Source organism: Acomys minous (genome assembly GCF_964271855.1).
Source record: "Acomys minous genome assembly, chromosome: 1".
Classification (NCBI taxonomy): domain Eukaryota; kingdom Metazoa; phylum Chordata; class Mammalia; order Rodentia; family Muridae; genus Acomys; species Acomys minous.
Genome location: NC_140483.1, coordinates 1,857,134 through 1,877,273, shown reverse-complemented (window position 1 = coordinate 1,877,273; position 20,140 = coordinate 1,857,134).

Genomic DNA, 20,140 nt, shown 5'->3' with positions numbered 1-20,140 from the left:
GGAGTGGAATAGCTGGAGCACTATTCCCATTTTTTTGAGAAAGCACTAGATTGATTTCCAAAGTGATTGTATAACTTTGCATTCCCATCAGCAATGGAGGAGTGCTCCCCTTTCTCCACATCCTTGCAAGCATGTACTGTCACTTGAGTTTTTTTTTTTTTAATCTTAGCTATTCTGATGGGCAGGTGTAAGATGGAATCTCAGAGTTGTTTTGATTTGCATTTCCTTGATGACTAAGGACATTGAATATTTCTTTAAATGTTTCTCTGCCATTTGATATTCCTCTGTTTAGCTCTGTACGCTATTTTAATTGGATTGTTTGGTTTGCCAGAGTCAGAAAGACATGCATGGTATATACTTGTATACTCACTTATAAGCAGATATTAGCCACATAATACAGGATAACCACACTATATTCCACCGACCTAAAGAAGCTAAGTAACAAGGACCCTGGGGAGGATGCTTAGTGCTCATTCAGAAGGGCAAATAGAACAGACACTGGAAATGGTTGAAGAGAGGGAACAGGGCAGGAGCCTCCCATAGATGTCCTCTGAAAGACTCCACCCAGCAGGGCATCGATGCAGATACTGAGACTCACAGCCAAACTTTGGGCAGAACTCAGGGAGCCTTATGGAAAAGTTGAGGGGATAGAAGGACCTTGAGGGGACTGGAGCTCTACAAAGAGAGCAACAGAGCCAACAAATCTGGGCCCAGGGGGCCTTCCAGAGACTGATGCACCAACCAAGGACCATGCATGGAGAGGACCTGGACCCCCTGCTTAGACGCACTTGATAGGCAGCTCAGTCTCCATGTGGGTTCCCTGATATGGGAAGCAGGGGCTGTCTCTGACATGGACTCTGTTGCCCACTCTGTTGATCACTTCCCCTTGGAGGGGCGGCCTTGCCAACCCACAGAGGAAGAGGATGCAGGCAGTCCTGATGAGACTTGATAGGCTGGGGTCAGATGGTAGGGGAGGAGGGCTCCCCCTTTCTGAAGACTAAGGGAGGGGGGAGGGGCTGTAATAGGGATGTGAAGGGAATGTGTTTTAAAAAGTGATGTGTTACAGACTAAGGCAGAACGAGAAGAATGATGGCTGCCATGGGAAGGGTTGGTATAGGCTCAGGACCCCCAGGATCAAGGGAGATGTACGTGCTCCCAAGGGATAAAGGAGATGTACGTGCTCCCAAGGGATAAAGGGCAGGGAGTACGAGGCAAAGACAGGAGGCACAGGATGAGGGCAAAGGAGCAAGGGAAAGGAGGAAGAGGAATTTGTCTTAGAGGACATAAGACTGCCTCTAGATAGGAGACAGATGTGGCCCATAGGAAAATGTCGGTTTATAAAGGTGCAGGGGAAAATCCTGTGTCACGATGAGTTGTTTAATTCTAATTGGGCATGTTAATTGGTGAGCCAAAGGGGCTTTTGATTGCTGGACTTCAATACTTGGATAGCTGGACCTTGGTAGTCAGTCTCAGGAGGAGGAAGTAGCCAAAGAAGGGACCAGACCTTGGGGGCAGAGAGGATGGGGAGAAGGGCAAGGCCCGGCAGAGCCATGTTTGCCGTGCTTGCGCTGGCTGGAGTCTCTTCAGACATCAGAAATAATAAAGAGTGTCTCAGAAAAAATACTATCAACAAATCAAAAAACCAAACCCAAACCAAACAAGAAGTGACAAAGAAAAGAAAGCAAAATATTACTCTTTAATTCTTTAGTTTGTCTCAGTAAAATTATCTTTGTCATTTCCCCAGACAGTTACAAACAGATAATTCTTCTCTAAAAAAAGTTTAAATTACAGAATGAAAACAGGGTATGTATTTGTTACTGAGTTGAAACCTTGTTTCCCATGGAAGAAAGAACAACACAACAAAGAGTTAATCTGTGAACACAAAAATCCTGTTATATTTCAATTCCCCTCAAAGGATTTTGACTATTAACACACACAGAAAACGGTACCAATGTGGCTTAGTGTGAAGAATTAACTGCTGTCTTGTGTGTCCTTCAGGATCAGGGCCAAACATTTTATTGGGATGCAGAGCCTAACAGGGATGGTGCCAAGGATGCAGTTTGTAAAGTCAACCCAGTACATTTATGACCAGGAGACACTCAGGATGGTTAAAGGAAGGAACAGAGAAAACAAGGATTCTTATCTTGTTGGCATTTACTTGTTTCTTACCACTAATTAAGAGTTACAAATATAGAAGAGAGAAGGCGACAGGAAGTTCTACACTGTTGGATTAGAAGTGGGGGATCTGGTGCAAACTCATAGTGTGTCTGTCTAAAAATATGCAGGGAGATACAGGAATAGAAACAAATGTGCATATATGCACACTTCATAGCCTTGCTCAACAAGAAGACATAAAAATTAATGTCACTTCAGGAACAATGGACACAGCTAGGTTTTGCTTTTTCAGTGCCACTCTCTACTTAGGGAAATCAGAACTTTTAAAAGAAATATTTGATTCTAGAGTTGGTTCACAGGGTATCATACCATTATGGGAGGGAAGGTGAGATAGTGGTCACAGACTGACCAGGACATGACAGGGATAGGGGCCACCTCTACTTCAAACATCTACTGGCTAATCAGAGATAACTTTAACATAAATAATCAAACATAAATAATGGTTTCTGATTCATCCCATAAAAAAATCTACAATTCCATACTAATACAAGTGATGGAATAAACAGAACTACTAAATATTTAAGTAATTATGGAAATTCAAAAAACTCACCATGGCTCACCCTCCATCTTACCATGTGGCACAGGCAAGAATCATTAGTGAATTTTAAGGTTAGCAGATTACAATTTGGGTAGAAGCAATGTATTTATGTACTAAGAACACATCTCCCTTAATAATAAGAAAAATGCATACTAATTAAGTTTGCATCGGAAATACCTAATAAAGTTTGCTTTAACCAAAAGAGCAAAGGTAATAGCACCAGTGTTAGAAGGAGCAGTTATCCTGGATGTCCTGACATGGTTCATGGAGAAGAATGTGGGATCGTGTAGCTATTGGAAGGCTGGGATGATAGCTGACCAAGGATCCAGAGCAAGCAAGACTTTGAAAAGTCTCCTTTGCTTTTCATGCATTTCGAACACCAATTAGGGACTTTCTTTTATGACTTGTGAGCTCTTCTTTTAGGACAAAAAAGCACTTAGGAAAGTTAAAAACCCGTATTATCCCCTTAGTAGAAATTTCTTTAGTTATATAAATTATTCTCTTTTGAACATTATCATCATCTATCTATATTTGAATGGATTGGGTTTTTTCCCCTTTTGATCTTTTAATTAAATTATTTTTGGAGTATTGATGGTATGCTAGTTGGCTTTAGTTGTCAATGTGACAGAACCTATAATCACCTACAAAGAGTCTTAATGTGGAATTATCTAGACCACATTGGCCTGTGGGCATGTCCCTACAGGATTATCTGGATTGCTAATTGATGTAGAAAGGTACAAGCCACTGTGGACAGCACCATTCCCTAGACAGAGGGTCCCAAGCAAACTGCAAGTGGACAAAGCTTGTGTGCTCTAGTTCTATGTCAACTTGACACAAGCTAGAGTCACTTGGTAAGTGGGAAAATGACTCTCTCTATTTCATTGGCCTGCTGGCAAGCCTGCAGTGCAGTTTCTCCATTAGTGGTTGGCTACGGGAGGGCCCAGCTCACTGTGGATAGTGCTAGCCCAGGAATGCTGGTCTTAGGTACTATAAGAAATCAGGTTGAACAGACCACAAGGAGCAATCCAGTAAGCAGTGTCTCTTCCTGGCCTCTGATTCAAGTCCTGCCTCGAGTTACTGTGATGTAGAAGTATAAGCCAAATATATCATTTCATTTCCAAGTTGCTTTCGGTCAGCAATAGGAGACCTGACTAACACATCTAGGAAGAAAGCATCGTGAATGCATTCATTTCTCTCTGCTCCTGACAGTGGATGAGACGTGATTAGCTGCTGTGTGTTCCTGCCTCAACCTCTGCCCAGTTATGGACTGTAACATGGAGGGATGCTGAGTAAATGCCCTCCCCAGGAGTTGGCTTTTGGTGGAGTATTTTATCACAGCAACATAAATGAAACGAGAGCAGGTGGGAACTTGGGACATGTGGCACTTAGACAGATCCATCTGCAATGGAGGAAGGTCAGGGGTGCCTGATCATCGAGAAGCCCTGTGGAAGGAATACGGAAGGAAAGAAGCCCAGCCAAAATTATTATTCCTTGTCCCCTTGTTTCAGTATCTGCCTTTACACCTTGAAAATTCACCTGAATGGCCACTGTCCTGTGGGAGGAAGGTAACTGCCAACCCCTAGAACAGAAAGAGCTAACGGCCAGTCAGGACGGTTTCAGGGGAATAACAGCGAGACTTGCACAGTCATCCGTTTCATCAGAGTGCTAACCAAAACCATAATCAGCTGGGTGGAGCTGCAGCCGGAGATGAGTGGGACTCCAGAGAGCTTACATAAAACGCCTGGCTGTTCCACTGCTTCAGAGGCATGACCCCTCCAAGCTGTCCATCACCCCAAGGCCACGGCCTTAGAATGGGAGCTGAGACACTGAGTTATAAGAAAAGTAGGAAAACAAAACACAGTAACATGGGCCTCTGTAGTCACTGAGTCATGACCCTGTAGCCAGAAAGAGAAGAGCTGGCTTTTGTTGAACGAAGGCAAGAATGGAGATTAAAAAAAAAAATGTTAGAATCCTTCACTTTGTGCATCTCTTAACTCCATCGTCTTCTCTGATCCAGGCAAAAGTCTCATCTTAGTGCTGCTATGCTGTGGTGGGCTTTCTGCAGATCCATTATCTGCACTGTTCAGTGTGATGACAGGGACAGAACCCCTGATGGCTCCAGCAGTGCCATTTCCTAAATGAGAATGTCACAGACACCTTTGTGCTGAAGAGATTCACGTCAAGATCTGAGGGCTAAAATAATAAATTCATCAGTCATCACTTGGGCCTGGGTCAGGGCAACCAACTCATTAGTTTACTCAAGATGTCTCTGGCTTAAGCACCACGTCTTCAGCACTGCCTCATGCCAAAGGAGGACAGATCTGGAGAGTTGGCCATCTTCCTTACAGCCAGCCTCAGTGATTTGTAAAGTTCTTCCAGCCCTCAACTCCCTTTACTCGGATGCTTATAAATGCAAGACACTGTTGTTTTCATGAGCTTGGCTTGAAAGGAGAACCTAATGATTTGATGCCACAGGGTGTCGGGGGCTGAGTGCCGGCCTGGGAATTGGTGGATCTGCCAATAAACAACTCTGTGACCTTGGGAGAAACTTTCCTCTTTTTGTCTTTTATTTTTCCCCAAATGGAAGGAATTCATATGATGTTTTATAAGACCCCTTCCAACTCTACCATTCTACAGCTGTTTCCTGTGAATTTAAAGTGTCTCCTGTGGGCCTCAAGAAGAGGTACTTGCATACCAATTCTCCCCTCACCTTAGTGCACCAGAGGAGGGAAGGGAAAGCAAGTAGCCAGCAAGAAAACTAAAGGGTAGGAATAAACAGAGGTCAGAGGGTGTGTTACAAATCTATGCATCTATCAGTATAAAACCACCCTTTAGGTGCATAGAGTCCAAATTCCATCCCTACACCTTCATCCCAAGGCGACCCAGGCCATGACTGGCAAAGGCCAGAGGCAGGGTTCATGTCTCCGGGGTGTGCTGGCTTTCTGCCTGACTATGCCGACTGTGACATAATGGAATCTTTGTCTTTTCATTTTGAACCAAAGAAGGGACTACTAATGTCTGGAAGGAAGCACAAGAGTGGGAGGATAATGTTCAGGGTTTGGCTCTTCCACCAACTCATTGTCCAATCCTTAGAGTTGTTGACAATATCAGACACGGGTTAAGTGCAGGAAGACAAGCCAGCGCTACACCTTAAAGATTAATTGTTCAAGTATTCGGTCATTTCAGAGCAATGCACCGTGAAATTATGTTATTCCCTGGAAGAACTTCCATAAAGTTTAACGTGCCATGGCACATTCTTTTTCCACTGAGGTTTGTTAAAAAACCATGTACCATCTTTGGTGCTGAAGGTGTGAGTAAGCCTTGCTGCAAACAGCTGCAGACTTGTTCTTCAGGGTGTTCGGAGAGGCAAACACTTTGGGGTGGCTGCTGAAGAGACCTCTTCACCATGCGACTCCCATAAATGCCCAGCCTGCCTGGTATCCATGGAGGCACAAGTAGAGGAGCAAGTCATTAGTCTTGGTGCCTTTTACCGTTATTCGCACTGGGATAATGAGATTATTAGAATATTTTTTTTCTCTAATGAGTATAAGACAGAATACCTTGGTCTCTAAATGATTCAGTCACAGAGGGAAACACATTACTCTTCCCCTTGATTGCTGTCAAATGCTGGAAAATTGGAATATTATACTGATATTTATCGTGATGGGCAATATTTTTTCCTGCCTTTTCAGTGTCAAATGAGATGGGGAAAATATTTGTCTGAAAGCGATCCCCTTTACAAGGTTTGTAGAAAGGAAGACAGATGAAGATTCGGGATAAAGAATGGGAAGTGGAGGGCAGAAGGACTGTAATTGGAGGGTGGCTTTTTGCTGCTGCTTCTTTCTTCCTCCTCTGATAAAGCTCTCGTTTTCCTTTCCTACAGACTCCTCTTGTGTTAGCTCACCAGTGTTTGGGGCTAATTAGATGCTGTTTAGATTCAGAATGGAAGGTTAATTTCAAGGGAGAATGTGCAGGCGTTGGTCTAGAGGTCATTACGGGCAGCTGGTTAATTTGTTTCCTGGGAAGGATGGCAGCCTGGAGAGGGAGAATTCCTCACAGGGCAAACAAGGTTTTTTGTTCACTCTTATTCTTGAGCCCCTTTCACCTTCTCTTTCTGGCAGTTTCCAGGACTTGTTCAGAGTAATTGGAGGCCTGCTATACTGGTATTCAATCTAGGTCTCCTTGGCACCTGCTCTGGTTCTATCCCACATGAAAACTCTTCTTCCCCCAAGAAGGTGATGAATAAATAAAAATAAAAATAATAAAAGAAGGAAGCTATCTTCCATGCCATTTCTGTGTGTGATGTCACCATAATCCTATATCACCAGCAGGGAATTTTAGTGTTTTCAAGTAGTTTGCTTTTCTTATTGCTGTGAATAAAATACCAACAGGAAGAATGATGAGGAGGAAACATTTATTTTGGCTCATAGTTTGAGAAGTGAAGTCTATCACAGAAAGAAAAGGGAAAAGACCCTGTAGGGTGGCTTACTCACATCTCAGGAATCAGGAAGCAAAGAGCTGAGCCCGAGGCAGGACCAGCTAGCCCATGACCCTCAAATACCATCCTTAGGGACCCACTTCCTCCAGCATATCTAACACCCAAAGGTTCTACATTTCCCAAAGCAGCATCATCAGGCGAGGATCAAGTGTTCCGTACTTCCCATTCAACAACAATGCCAACACGAGGTTAGCATTTGGATACTGGATCCGTGACCTTCAGATGTCCTCTGCAGGATTCATTCCAAGGCCCTGTTGTATACACAGACACTGACGGTCCAATCAATCAAGGTCCTGATCCTGCTAGTTGGGGAGATGATCTGTTCATCTGCACTGCAAGAGGACTGAGGCCAGCACACTTGAGGACTAACAGAATCCAATAGCTGTGTTATAGAAGAGAAGGGGGTTTCCTAAGAAGGAAATTGACTTGCCTAAGACAATGCAGCTGACAGGTGGCAGGGTTATGACTTGGTCCCAGAGTGTAATCTGATGGTCTTTGCTTGATCCTTGCTTGGGCCCCAAACTAAGTCCTCAGTGAAGACACGGGTAGCACCTGCTGTTTCCCTAGCTGGCGCTCTATCTTGTGCGCTGTTAGTAACTAGCTCTCGTCCTGCACCTGAGTGCAGCCTTCTTGCGGCTAGCCATGAGGCTCTAAGGCAGAAGCCAAAGAGCAAATTTTCTGTAGAGACAGACATATAGACACGATTGTAAAAGCATGGGACCTCCACAAACAGAATAAACATACGACATCCAAGACATAGACACTGAAGACCATGTGAGGATGAACGACATAAATATGTGTGTGTGGGAGGGGGCACATCTGAACCTGGAAGCTTCCAGAAATGTTTTATATTTCAGCGTTAAGTGTCATTTTGTATCCTGGTATCTTCTGAGATCAAGAAACTCATTATCCCATGGGCCCTGGAGAAGAAGCACTTCTTCCTGTTACGTAGGAGGGCGCTCAGCCCAGATGATGCTCATATCATCGCCCTCCCATGAATCTTTCCCATCCTGTGAAATTTGGGTGTTTATCTCTGAGGTGGTCGGTTAGCTCCAACTGAACTGATCACTGCTCAGTGACATAAACCATGTACTTCATCTCTGTCCTCCCACTGACAATTTCTAGAAAGTCTCACCTATAATTGATACCCAATCTATTTGCTCGATGTGACTCCTGGTCAAAATGCACTGCAGAGGGGTACACCCACTGCATGACAAGTTCTTCTACCAATTCTGACAAAGTCCCTGGTTTCTGACTCTTGCCTTTCTTCTCTTCCTTGCTAGTTCCAGAAAAGTCACAAGTTTCTAGACACTGCTCACCCTCTCTTCTTTATTGCCTTCTCCATCTCTTTGTTACTTTTCCTTGTTCGGGGTTACCAATAGGAAGATCACTTAGCCCATCGGCGGGTCTATGAAGTATAAGAAAATTCCTCATTTTCTTCTGCTCATGCTTATATAACACAGACTATTTAACCTTTGCTTATCAAAATGTGTGTGTTCTCCTGGTACACGAGCTAAGCAGTTCTGCAGCAGGCTGTGCCGTGCCGTGGCTCAGCTCAATTCTGACACATCCTGGGGTCACCTCAGATCCCACAGGTTGAGGGAAAAGTTACAGATTAGTCATTTCAAGATAGGATAGACTGGCTTGTTGAAGACACAGGAGGAATGAAACATCTGGACGTGCCTTGGCCCTTTCTCTATATGCAACAAGCCATGAAGATCCTCCGAGAGATGTTCTTCATGTGTGAAGCCTGGGAGCCTTGGTCACCCGAGATGGGTCTCGGGGCTGTGGTGAGCTGATTGAACAAGCTCTGATGTGACCCTTAGCTGTCCCAACCCCCGCCCCCCGCATCCTAACACATATCTCCTGGCAGAGTCCCTAACTCCGCTCTCCAAAGCGTCACTTGACCTTTGCCCATGTACAAAGCAGAGGTGCCTAACAGGCAGCCATTCCCTTGAAGTCTCCTCTACTTACATCTGTGCACTTCTCTTCCATGTTATCTTGGCATTAATCCCGGGATCACGCCGACAGCCCTCTCTGAGAAGTAAGGAGTACAGGGGATGTCCACACTCATCCTCCTCTAGGCAGATTGGGCTCTCGTGAGCTCAGGAACGCATGCTGTCTGTCTACTTTGTTACCAAGGATACAGATAAAAGCCTGTGGATATAGTTTTGTTGGTAGACTGCTTGCCTATTATGCACAAAGCCCTGGCTCCCATCCCTAGCCCCACATAAACTAATCATAGTGGTGCATACCTACGATTCAGCACTGGGGAGGAAGAGGCAGGAGGGAGAGAAGGACACTCTCTCCTACATGGCAAGTTCCACCCTGGGCTGCATGAGACCTAAGTGGAAAAGAAACTTTCATTTGCCTGTTTCGGTAGTTGCCTGTGAGGCCTACTGCCTCTGTCTGCTAACCTAGGCCTAGTCTGGAAGCTTCTATCCTCCATACAGTCTAACCTAGGCCTAGAACGTTCTCAGTCTCTGAGACTTACTGCTTGATAAGCTCACCCTATCTTGTTTTTACTGAGCTCTGGGCTGGCTGGTTCAACTCAGCTGTTTGGGCTCAAGCCCTTCTCCCAGCTGACTTAATGCACTCTGGCTTCTCTCTCGGCCTCTGAATTGTTCTGCTTGGCCTCAAACTTAACTCCAGCAAACTGCTCTAATCTTCTGGCTCCTTCTCACTCTCTGGCTCATTCTGCTTTCACCTGTGTCCAGCCTGTTCTCTCATTCAGTCTCTCTCTGTAGAACTCCCTTGGTAAAGCTGCCTCTTCACTCTCTGTGTCGCCCTTAGTTGTTTCCTTTTCCTCTCTCTTCTCATGAGAGTTGGGCATATCCTATTTTGTCAACTCTTCTCTGATTTGTCACTTTGCCTGCCACTCAATTAGACATCACTTTCAAACATGGGTAATTCCTTCTTATACAAACCACCTTTACTTTCAGTATTTGGGATTAAAAGCATGTACCACCATACCTGGACCTAAACTTTTTTTTTTTTTTAACCTGAAACTCACTCTATACCAGGCTGGCCTTGAACTCAGATCTGTTTACCTCTGTCTTTTGGATTAAAGGCGTGTTTGCATTCCAGCCAGATCACACAGACCTAGAAGGTCTTTGGATGCGACCTCTTGCCAGAGCAGCCATGTTCTGAATTAAAATTCCTCTATACCTAGTCTGACAAATATATATATACACATACATACACAAAAGCAAAGGCTGAAAATGACCAGCCAAAGGGAAGAGAGGCAAGGGCTGGGCAGGTAGACAGAGGCCGACTTCTGAGCTCTCCCCTGCTGTGCCTCCGTCTAGGTACCTTCAACCATCCAGAAACTTGCTAAGCCCGATCCTTCTGGATGCCTGTAGAGCTGCAGAAAGAACACGGTGAGGATTGAGGCCTTCCTGGTGACCAAGCCCATCCTAGGCGCCTGGGACTGTGCCCAGCTCATTCACTTGCAATGGAAGAGCGCATAAGACATAATTGTCACTCTGGAGTGTTCAAGGGCTCTCGCTTGGAGCCAGGAAATGAAAAGTCTGCGGAGGCCAACTACACATGTTCCACTGTCTCAGCGGTTAGTGCTCCTTGTTGCTCCTAAGGACGCTGGGGAAGCTGGAGACTTCAGTCTGACTTTGCAACCAAACGCGAATGACATCCTGGGAAGGGAGGGGTGCGATCTTCTAGTCATGCCCAGTTAGCTTCAAGATTGCTTGCGTCTCACCCCTAGGAAAAAAACCGCTGATCTATAACCTGTCAATGTATCGACAAGGTAAAAAGCAAGACTGTCCTGAGGTGAGGCGTGATCTCCAATAAGGGGCTTGCTAATTGTTCCCTGATTGTTTGTTTGCCAGGAAACGATCACCCTTTTTGGAGTCAGTGCTTACCTGAATTCACTATGTGCTTGTGACCTTGGGAGGCAGGTAGAGATGCTGAGACCCAAATCCCCATTCAGCAAGATTTCCCAGATGGCAAAAGTCCTTGCTACCCCAGAGCTGGAGGACAAGGAGGAGGAGGAAGAGGAGGAGGAGAGGGAGGAGGAGGAGGAGAGGGAGGAAGAATAGGAAAAGGAGGAGGAGAGGGAAGAGGAAGAGGAGGGGCAGGAGGAGGAGGCTGGCCTTCTGATTTGGCTGGGGGGATTTTTTTTGGAACTGGTGGGGCCATGAGTAAAGTGTGTGAGGAGATGTCTGTCTACGCAGAGGAGGAGCAAGGCCCTTGCGCAGGGGAGCCAGCACCACGCTTCAGATGAGTGTTGAGCTTTCCTACTGCACAGCTAGCAGCAAGCACTGGGGATATTTTAGAAAGCAGGCTGAGGTTTCTACATCCTGCTGAGAAAGAAGTCTTCAGGTTCTCCATGAAAGTGAACTGCCATTTTTCAGACCCCTCAGGAATCCTGCTCTGCCTTGGAATGGGGAGAGAGAGAGACCCTTGAGCTCACAGGCCACCATTTCCCCTTCAGGCATCAACATGGAGACAGGAGGAAGCCCAGGATTTTACAGCTGAAGCACCCTGCAAGGGTCAGCTCAGAGCTGGGCACCCCATGGGCTCTGCTGGCCACAGGCCCCAGCAGCCTGCCCTGCAGGAGGCTGGGACTGGGATGGGGCAAGTTCTCTTACAGAACTGGTGTCTGGGGGACACCAGCTGACACAGGGGAAGCCTGAACATAGGAGGGATGGGTTTCCATCAAAGCTATTTGCCCAGCTTTTCTCTTTTTTCCCTTATACATTTTTAAAGCAGATATATTGCTAGTGGAAGCGCTGGCTGGACAAAGCTCACCCCTGCTGGTGTGCTGCTTTTTCTTTTCTGAACCTCTCTAGGCGTTTTATCTCTTGGACACGGACTGGCAGAGAAACTTAGGCAGTGTGGATTCCCAGTTAGCTTTTGCAGGAGGCTTTGCTGGCTAGCTCCAGCCCTGCAGGGCCCAGGCTGCAGGCTTGCAGCACCAGATGGAGAGAGGGAAGACAGACCTAGTGAGAGTACCCAAGAGGAGTAGCAAAGGCCCAGGAAGAGGGGAGAGTGTGCAAGGCTTCCTGGACAGGAGCCCAGCCTGGAACAATTCTCCTGGTTTGGGGGAAATGAAATCACAAATGAGAATAGCAGGGGGCCAAGAACCAGCTGGAAACAAAAGAGGGAGCGAGACCAGGAAGGCTCTGATGACAGCGCCGAAGTCTGGCCTGCCACGGACAGCTGCTGTCCAAGCTTTGGGCCTGGAATATTGTCACAAGCCCAGCAAGGCACGTGTTTTCTTTATCTGATATGAAGGGAGTCTCGAGGCTCCCTGCTGCCTTCCTTCTTGTAGTCTTCCCTGTCGCCCAGGTTACTTAGCCAGTCTAGCCAGGGCCAGCTCCTCACCCTCAGGCAGATGACAGCAGCAAGAGGAGGAGGAGAAAAGGGGTAGACAGGGAGCATGTGAGGAGGGAACGGAGGAGGAGAGGGGAAAGCAGTAGGTTAGGAGAAGGGTAATATGCAGGAACGGAGAAGGAGGATGTGCTGGAGAGAGAGAGAGGAAGGAAAGAAAAGCTGCTAAGGATGAGAGAAAAGAAGGGGAAAGCAGAATATGGCAAAAGGAAAGCTGACAGAGAGGAGTCTCTGTCTCAGGTAGTCTCCTGAGAAGGAGGGTGTAGGAGGAGGAGAAGTAAGGAGAATAAAGAAGGGTAAGAAATGAAGGAAGAGAATGGAGGGGAGAGGAGCGGAGGGGAGAGGAGGGGAGGGGAGGGGAGGGGAGGGGAGGGGAGGGGAGGGGAGGGGAGGGGAGAGGAGCGGAGGGGAGAGGAGGGGAGGGGAGGGGAGGGGAGGGGAGGGGAGGGGAGAGGAGGGGAGGGGAGGGGAGGGGAGGGGAGGGGAGGGGAGGGGAGGGGAGGGGAGGGGAGGGGAGGGGAGGGGAGAGGAGGGGAGGGGAGGGGAGGGGAGGGGAGGGGAGGGGAGGGGAGAGGAGCGGAGGGGAGAGGAGGGGAGGGGAGGGGAGGGGAGGGGAGGGGAGGGGAGGGGAGGGGAGGGGAGGGGAGGGGAGGGGAGGGGAGGGGAGGGGAGGGGAGGGGAGGGGAGGGGAGGGGAGGGGAGGGGAGGGGAGGGGAGGGGAGGGGAGGGGAGGGAGCGGAGGGGAGAGGAGGGGAGGGGAGGGGAGGGGAGGGGAGGGGAGGGGAGAGGAGGGGAGGGGAGGGGAGGGGAGAGGAGGGGAGGGGAGAGGAGGGGAGGGGAGGGGAGGGGAGGGGAGGGGAGGGGAGGGGAGGGGAGAGGAGCGGAGGGGAGAGGAGGGGAGGGGAGAGGAGCGGAGGGGAGAGGAGGGGAGAGGAGGGGAGGGGAGGGGAAAGGACGGGAGGGGAGGGAGAGAGGAGAGAAAGACACGGGGTTGGGGGGGGAGGAGGCTGACAGTCTAGAGGTTTAGAGACCACGTTTCAGAGCACACTGGCTCCTCACCCCCATCATCCCTAGGACACTGGGTCCAGCCGCTGCCGAGACAGTCTCTGCAAAGGGCTCTGCAAACTTCCCCCCAGAGAATAAGAATGGAAGAGTAGCCTAGAGGGTCCCTGCCAGGCCTGTTAGGCTTCTCCTGCTTTCTAACACCATTCTTGGATAACTGTAGACACACTCTTCGCCTGCTCATCCTGCAGGCCTGGAGGCCCCTCCACAGTCAGGAACCTTCTCAGGGCTGCTGCTTCACCGCTCAGCCCTAGCTCGCAAGGGACCGGAAAGAGCTTGGCCTGGAAGGCTCGGGCCAGAGAAAGGATAATCAGTGAGTACGAAGCCTTCCAGGACATTTTCATACCTGCATAAAGGTGAGTAGAGCTTGAACAGAGAGCTCTTCCCAGTAAGGGAAGCATATTGTGTAATGTACCTGTATGCACACAGACGCACACATCTGCACACACATGTATGTACACATGAAATGATTATACAGAATTTCAAATGTTGTCATATTTTGAAGGTATATTATTACATTCTTGTGGCTCTTGATCGCTTTGTAAGATATATAATATTGGAATCCTACTTTAATAGACGTTAAGGAACAGGAAGTCGTGACTTGTGTAAGCGCACACAAATCCTGAATGACACAAGTAAGGTTAACATCTGATGTTCTCATCTAATATAGTATTTCATGTTCTTTCTATTATATGGTTCTGTCTCTCAGGTACAAGGTAGGAGCAGGTAGGCTGCTAATAAGAGGTTCTTTCCCACAATGCACCAGAGGCTACTTTACCTGACTTGGCTCTTAGATATGTCACTTTAACTAGAGACTATGAGTCCTGGTGTTTACACTGTAGAGCCAGGATTTTACCTTAGATCCGCAGGACTCCCAGGCCTCGAGCAGACCAGGACCAGGGAGTGAGGGGACAATGCGGTGCATGCAGGATGGCGGATCCTGGGAAGCCATAGCTTGGCCATCCAGCAGACCTGGGTTTGAACGCTAGAGCAAGTCTCAGCTCTGAGAACTGGGTCCAGGTTCCCGGACCCTCAGTTTCTCGGCTGTCACAGTGACACCAGTAGGAACCATCCTGTTCGTGTTTATGGAAATGATAACTGCTTCAGACACAGTGGTCACCTTGTAGCATCTGCAGACAATTTGTGGATTTTCTCTGTTTACATTTTGGCTGAATTCTCTTTATATTTACATACCAAGGTGCCTGTGATTTGCCAAGTTTCACTTACACCCAATGGCCCATGTAGATTGAGATACTGTCTTGGTAAGAAAATCACATTGGCATGCAAAAGAGGAATTTTGAGGCCCCAACTAAAACTCTAAGGGAAGAATGAGATTTCCCGAGGGCGGAAAGGGTCTGCAGATTCTCAGTCTTGGTTCTTCTGTCTCAACTGTACCCGCTTTCCCTGATTTTCTTCGCCTTTCCCTCCGGCTTTTCCTTCTCCGATGGCACAGAAGTGAAGAGTTGCCACTGCTTTAGCTACTGGGCTGGAAGGAGCCCTCCTGGCACCCTGTGGTGGCTGATCCTAATTGCAAATGTGACTGGGTTTTGAATTACCTGGGAGACAGCTTTCTGTTGAGGACTCACTAAGCAGGGAAGGCCTGTCATAAAAGCCTGAAGTAAAGGAGACCCTCTGCCTTTGCTTCTTCCTGAGTGAGCATGCCTCCCTCCGTATCCGCTGGAGGGAACCAGCTTCTTGGTCTTTCAGTGTGACCTCCATGCAGTGGCTTCCAGCTTGGGCTCTCTTATCTTTCGAGTGTGCAAGCCACGTTGCCATGTTATGCAGGTTCGATGACGTAAGCCAGCCAGGCCCCCGCATGTATATAGGTACATTCTGTTGGTTCTGTTCACCTTCTTCTCACCCTCAGCCAGGTTTCATGTGGCTCTCTGTCATTAGCAGTGCTATCAACAACCGTTCAGCAAAGACAAAGACAAGAGGTGGCACCCAGCTTGCAGAGGAAGGCCGCATCTCACACTCTCTTTTCAGGTGCTGTGCAAGGCTTGTGAGACCCTGAGAATGATTTTCGTCTCTTTTTGCTACTTTGTACTTCAAATTATTCTTTTGCCTTTTCTGTCCCAAAAATAGAATAAAATGCTCAAATTTGTCCATAACTCCTCTGCTCTGACAGTCACAACCCCCACGTTTCTAGGCTTTATGTATTTTTTCCTCTGATGCATGTGACATCGTAATAATCCTAACACTAGAGAAATGGAAAAGGAAACAGCATGACAAAATACTTCTGGTCCATGTTGGAACTAGTGATATTTTTCAAGAGTGATAAATTGCACGACTTAACTCAAGAGCTCAGATTATAAAGAGAAATATAATTACTAGCAAGTGTGCCCAGATATATAAAGACAGATAGGCCCAAGGAGTGGTAGCTCCTCTGTCTGTTTCTCTGGGTTCCTTCAGGGCAGCAGACGTAAGCCGCAAGGCTTCACCTAAGTACATGAGAGCAGAAGTAAGCTGTCTCTGAATGCTGCCTGTTCTGAGTGAAAAAGAACTCCTATAGGGAAGCAGCAAGCCAGCAGCCATCTGGTCTACCTCCATTACCAGGCTGTTCTCCAGGCCATTTCCTCCTCTAGACAAGAAGGCTGCTGTGGTTTAGACAGGAAGTGTCTCTCACCAGCTCATTCACTGCAAGTCCCCACCTATGGTCCTATTTTAGGACGTTTTGAGGTTTTGGAACTTTAGGAAGTAGTGGATCGCCAGGGAGTTTCACTGGAGGCTGAGCTGTACTCAGGGTCCTGGTGGTCTCGCCTCTCTCAGTTGTCTTTTTCTCTCTGTCTGTTTGTCTGTCTCTGTCTCTCTGTCTCTGCCTCTCTCTCTCCCTCCTCACCCCATCTGGTTCACTGCTAGGTCTGTAGCTTCTTCCACATGCTTTGCCACCATGATCTACCTTACCAGGAGCCAAAGACCAATTAAGACCTTTGAAACTACAATGACAAAAATAACCCTTTCCTCCTTTAAGTCATTTGTGTCAGGTACTTTGCTGCAGTCACAAGAGGTCTGACTAGGAACAGTAGCAGTCACACTGACCCCTCCCTATGTAGAAGCAATGGCAAGGCTGAAGCAAACATCTGGAGGTAGACTTGATCTGAAAATTACAGCCCTTTACTCATTCATGGGGAGGTTAGCATATGACTACATTTAATCTGAATCTTTGAGAACAGGTAGGAGTTGACTTCCTGAAAATGGGTATGAGTGTTATCAATTCAAGGGCAAAGCACAAGCCAAGCATGGATCTAAATAACTGACTTGACTCTTGTGATATTTAACCGGAAGCTGGAAACATCCTCTCCAAAGTATGCACTGGTGAGTTCTTGGGGGCAGGGAAGTTTGGCCTGTCTTCCAAAGCAGGCACCAGCGCCGACTAGTTCCAGCAAGAATGACAGTCCAGGCAGCTCTTCAGAAGACAGAGGTGGAAGTACCTGTGCAGAGACCTTTGTTGGGGGTTAGCGGAGGATTGGATAGGAAGCTAAGGCAGGAAAGGAGGAATCTATGCACTGGGGAGTGTCCTGAGCAGGGAGGTGTTGGGGGAATTCCTGGGCAGAAGTGCTGACTGGATTTGACTGAATTGCCCAGAAGCAGATAGGATGAGAATGAGAGAGGCAGTGGGAGAGCAGACTCAGATTCATCACAGACCGGAGTCTGGAACAGAAATCGTGAGGTAAATGGCTGAAAGAAGGAAAGAGCAGGTCAGAGACCTGACAGATCAGGAGAGGAGGCTGCTTGGAGGGCAAAGGCCCTTTCTGCCTCTCTCCAAAGCCTTCCTACTTTTCCAATGACAAGAAAGTGTGAGGGCTGTTATCACTGCTCTGCCAAGGTCCTGAGAATATTCTGGAAGCCTTTCAATTGTCAGAGGCCACTAAAACCTGGTCAGTCACATTAGCCTCTGGGAATCTGGGAGACCAGTTTACAAGTGATAAGGAATTACTCTTGAGGAGGGATCCAATATTTTGAATGTCCCGAGTCCCCTTCTTTGAGAAAAACATATAGTCTCCAGGGCAGCTGCGATAACAGATAGCTACATTCTTCTTGACTGAAGTAGCCTCCAGTGGGGAGGAGTCATCGGCACAAGCCCGTCTCCCAGGAAAACATGGCCACGGGCTCAAGACTGTCACAGAAGGGAGGGAAAGAACGGAGCGACAGATCGCAAAGCTGCACAACTTCCTGCTTCACTGCTAAAATTCCAGCCTGGTCCCCAGTAGTGCTGGTGCCATCTTTGCTCCGCACCTCTGAGTATCTCAGAGTTATTATTATTTATTTATTTTTACTGTTTGTTTATGTCTGTGCACGTGAATGTTTGTTTTTAAATACCAGACACATGCCTTACGGGGAGAGTGTTGGTATTTCAGAAGCCACTGATGTTTTGTGCTATCAGCTGCTTGGGACAGGGGTCAAGCGGAAGAACCTGACATAAACATTGCCAGGCTTGCAAACCTGTTTTCAAGTGAGACACCCAAGGCAATATTCATAGCAAATTTATGAGCTCAAGGCATCTAAATGTGATCCACTTTTAAATCTCATCTTTTCCCTCTGAACCCTTCAATCTAATTAGGCTCACATCAGTGTATTATTACGGAGAGGAATCATTCCTTTCTTCTAATAACATTCATGGATAATTTTATTTCTCATTTCCAGCCTCCTCCTCCTCCTGTGGTGTAATTAGTGTCTCTGGCACCTCGTGCCTCTCAGAATGAGCTGCAGCTGCTAATTGCTAATTGAAAAATTAGAAACTCAGTTAGAAAAAGGATCTAATTAAAATGAAATTAGATAAAAAATCCCTTCAAACCAGCACCCCCGCACTTTTCTTTGTTTTCCCTTTTTCCCCTTCCTGCTTTCTTTTTCCACCACTATTAGCACTTGCAAAATATGTGCAATTGCTTGAAAGCCAATGACCTTTCCACAGAGGACAGCACAACGGCCTCTATGAGGAGCAGCTAGGCAAGTGCACAGCAACAGAATTCAAAGCGGAACTTGGGCTCCCTTCCTGATGAGCGTCGGCTCCACCTTACCAACCGTTCTCCTCTTCTAGCAAGGACAGGCATGGTCAGCCCTGTGTGAGTCTCCTGCGTTTAGAAGGGCTACTGTCCTCTTTCATGACTAGCAACTAGGGATTCTCTCACTGCTGGAAGCAAACCTGTCTCCACCTTCTTGTACATCCTACAACAGATAACTATGCAGTCAAGACTCAGCGCTAGAGGAGACACATAAGGAAACCCAGTGTCTCCAAAGTATGGGCAATCTGGAGAGAAGTCTAGACAGCAGAGAGAAATAACAGATTAAGATTATGGACCCATGCAAAATAGCTTCTCAGATATGTTTATTTCAAGACTGCAATGCTTTTTAAAATTTTATTAATTTATTCAGATTACAACTCAATTGTTATCCCATCACTTGTATCCTCCCGTTCCTCTCTCCCTCCCACTCCCACCCTATTCCCCTCCCCTAGGTCTAAGACTGAGGGGGATCTCCTCCCCCACTGTATGGTCATAGGCTATCAAGTCTCATCTTGGTACCCTGCTTATTCTTTCTTTGAGTGCCATCAGGCCCTACTCTGATCTACCCAATGGACAGGGCATTCTCCACAGTTATGTGGAGAGTGGAGACTGACTCTGACATGAACGCTGGTGCCCCATATAAGACTGCAATGTTTTTAAGCACCTTCATACATGCCAAGAACTGTGCAAAAACTGGGCACATAAAATACCCCCTGCAAAGTTGTAACCTAGATTATATCTGGACAATAAGTGATCTGTGCTGTTATGAGAAGGTCAATAACACAAATACACAATTGACAAATAAATACAAATATGTGGGCAGGCTACAGGAGGCCATGGGGGTCCTTCCATTAAGAGGTAAAACTGCAAATAGAGTGCAAGAGATAGCTAGAGAGGGAGAGGGAGAGAGAGAAAGAGTGAGGGAGAGAGGAAGGGGAAAGGAAGAGGAGACAGAAAGAGAGAGAGGGAGGGAGAGAGGAAGAGAGAGAGAGAGAGAGAGAGAGAGAGAGAGAGAGAGAGAGAGCGAGCGAGAGAGAGAGAGAGAGAGAGAGAGAGCGCTAGAACAAGTGGTGGGGTGGGGGGTGGGGGGTGGGGGACGGACTTCCCCAGTAGATGGCATTTTAGCTAGAGAAACCTTGTTCTAAAGAAACACATATAGCAATGTGATGACTTCTGGGAATTTAAGCAACTGAGACTGTTTGAGGCTTAAATTGGGAGATGTGTGGCCAGAGTTAAGGTTGGCTGAGTACGTAGTATCTGGGTAATGAGAATCTTGTATATATTAGAAGTTTAAAAGTGTGAGAGGAGGACTTAAAGTCTGAAGGAAATTTTGTTTCGCACCATGGGATGCACAATGTAGTAGCTGGGGATTTTGTGTGGTGAGAAAATATTATAGATTAATGTTTAGTAATGCCAGAAACACCGTCAAGAACGCTAGTGGTTAAGTTTTACTACAGGAGAGGGAGAAGCTAACAAATGCAAAGAGATGATGAGCTCAGACAGCAGCTAAAAATC